Genomic DNA, 2,893 nt, shown 5'->3' on the forward strand with positions numbered 1-2,893 from the left:
TCTAGTAATATGTGTAGTTTTCTCATCATTCATTTACTATCCTTATATAACTTTGCATGTACTGTTGAATAATTGATTGATTTTAATTGTGAAACTTTGAGGACATTTCAATTTTTTTTTTTTTTTTTTGTACCGGGTATTGAACCCAGGGGTACTTGGACACTGAACCACATCCCCAGCCCTACCTTTTAAAAATTTTTTTGCAGCCATATCATGTTTATAGCAGCTCAATTCATAACAGTTAAGCTATGGAACCAAACGAGACGCCATTCAACAGATGAATGGATAAGAAAAATGTAAAATAATGACTTCATGACTTTTACCAATAAATAGATGGATCTGGAGACTATTATGCTAAGTGAAATAAATCAATCCCCAAAAAACAAAGGCCAGGTGTTCTGATATGCAGATGCTAATATGAAACAAGTGGGGAGCAGTGGGAGGGAAGAACAGAAGTTCAGTGGATTAGACAAAAGGGGAATAATGGGAATAGAAAAGACAGTAGATTGAATCACACATACCTTTCCTATGTTCATATATGAATACATGACCAGAGAAACTCCACATCGTGTACAACCACAAGAACAGGATCTTAAGTTATGCTTCATGTATATATAATATGTCAAAATACACTCTACTGTCATGTATATCTGAAAAGAACAAATAAAAAACAAACAAGGAAAGGAACCTCAACATGGAACTTGCACGTTGCATGCCACTCTCAGGCCATGTCCTTCTTCTACTCTCTGGGCAGCGGGTACTCAAAGGCATGGCCTGGTACATGCTCCATGTGACTCTATGAGAGCCAGGCCAAGCTGTGCTACCTCTTGGTAATGGAGATGGTGGAGTATTCCCTCAGAGATGGAGGGGGTCACTCCTTCATGGTTGACTTTCAGAAGTTCATGCAACTCTTCTGAGTTATTTTCTTCTTCACTTTGCTGCTGGGTGACCTGAAGTTGGTTCCCAGGAATGTCTCCACGGTGGGGGAAAATGCTCTAGTCAAATGACATAAGCATGCTCCCACTCACCAGCAGCAGGAAGTGAATGGGTCAGTCAGTCCTGCAGACTGGTCCACAAAGCCCATCATCCCAGTGAGCGGACAGCAGCTACTTGGGGGTACACAACTCACCCAGATCCCAGGGATGTGACCATCCTTTCCTACACCCAAGTTTTTCAGAATCACTCTGGGCTTCCACAGATTTGATCAAACTTCAAGTTTTGAACTATGTAATTTCTCACTGGATTTTCAAACTTTTTATTTCTTCCTCCACCTTTCTTGTTCTTTCTCCCAGACCAGATGTGAGGTTCATAAAGACACAGATCACATCACTTCTAGTTATGTATCTGCATGCTTTCAATAGTCTTGACCTGCAGTGGACACTCTATGAAAATGTTTCACTGAATGACAGACTAAATAGAATTAGTGTTTAGTTCATTTACTGAAATATAAAGAAATAGATTTTTTAAACTTACACAGATTTATTCTACTTAAGTAAAACCAATTTTGTGTATTGCCACAGGTCTTTCTCGAGTCTATCATTTTACACTTCTGTGGTGGCCTACTGTCTATTTCTAGTCCAAAGTTTAGTGTTTTGTATTCTTTTCCATTTTATAAAACATCTTTTCTGAATGGATATTATCTGAGATATTAAATAATATAAAAACACAGGTGGCTGAAGACAAGGTCACCAAATCTGCACACCACCAGGGCTTGCCTTGCAGGGGGAGTTTCCTGGTGATGGTGGTTTAATGGTAGAGAAAAGGCAGGAGGTGGACAGGAGCTCTTCTGCCTGGTGAGGGCAATGGTGGGCATCTGTGATTCATGGCCTCCCTCCCTCTTTTCTGCGGTACCACTCACCTCTCCCCACCACTGGGTTTAGCTTACTTTTCACAGAGGTCTCGCACTTGGTTAGGCTTGAAGGCAGCAGCTGACTGGGCACAGGGACTGGTGGGAGAGGACAGTGGGCTCTTGAGGCTCTGTACTGAGTGCCTGCGGCTCTTCTGAGGTCGATGCCCTGGTGCTTGTGTCTCGCCCCCGGTTACCACCAGAACACACGGTGGCCCTCCTGTCATCCTGGAGCCCACTGGGGGGCGGCTCTGCTGTGTCATCACCTTCCTCGTGCCTGAGTGCCACCTCATGAATGTTAAATTGCTCCACTAAGTCCAGGTCAGTTCCAGTCTTGTTCGAGTGCGTCTGGGACACAGCAGCAATGCCCAGCTCCTCCATGCAGTCCACCACCTCGTAGACGGAGTTTTGGTCTGGCAATCCTGACAACGTCTCATTCACTAGAGTCACTGCATAAACCAACAGCTCCGTGTCAGCTCCATCTTTTTCTTCCAGGATTTCTGTGATATTTGACCAGAGCTTGATGCCTCTTTTTGTGTTAACAGCAGAGACAGCCCGAGTGAGAAGAGGTGGATTGGACTCTGTGTACTCCACAAAGACCAGCAGCAGTTTCAGGGCAGTCCTCACCACCAGGCGGAACTTTGAGCCAACAAGAGTGTCCAGCCACTGAATGGTTTCATTGTGGTTTTTAACTCCGTTCATCCCATCCACACGCAACATAATCTGGCCCAAATCCCTCGGGATGCAGTTCTGATAGTTCTGACCGGCCTCAGCTCCCGCCTTGATCAAACACGTCAGACCTTCAGCCACGACAAATTCATGCCCCATATCCTTGTCATCCTGAAATATCTTCTTCAAGGATAAAAGGGCCCTTCTGAAATCTCGTCAGTAGAGTTGTATACTTTTTCGATGCAGGCGTGGAACCTCAGGACAGCTGTGTCCTCCAGATGACGCTGTGCTTCTTGCCCCGCCCAGCGTCATCCTGGAAGCCTTCCAACGCATCCAGCTGCTCTGCCAGTGTGGCCTCCAGGTCCAGGTAGGTGCCCT

At 45.0% G+C, this 2,893-nt stretch overlaps 1 pseudogene; it reads right to left on the reverse strand.

The window, feature by feature from the left end:
* Positions 1–2,157: 2,157 nt before the first annotated feature.
* Positions 2,158–2,566, reverse strand: LOC124992955 (FH1/FH2 domain-containing protein 3-like; annotated as a pseudogene).
* Positions 2,567–2,893: the final 327 nt, after the last annotated feature.

The sequence above is a fragment of the Sciurus carolinensis genome, chromosome 1 (genome assembly GCF_902686445.1).
Source record: "Sciurus carolinensis chromosome 1, mSciCar1.2, whole genome shotgun sequence".
Taxonomy (NCBI): domain Eukaryota; kingdom Metazoa; phylum Chordata; class Mammalia; order Rodentia; family Sciuridae; genus Sciurus; species Sciurus carolinensis.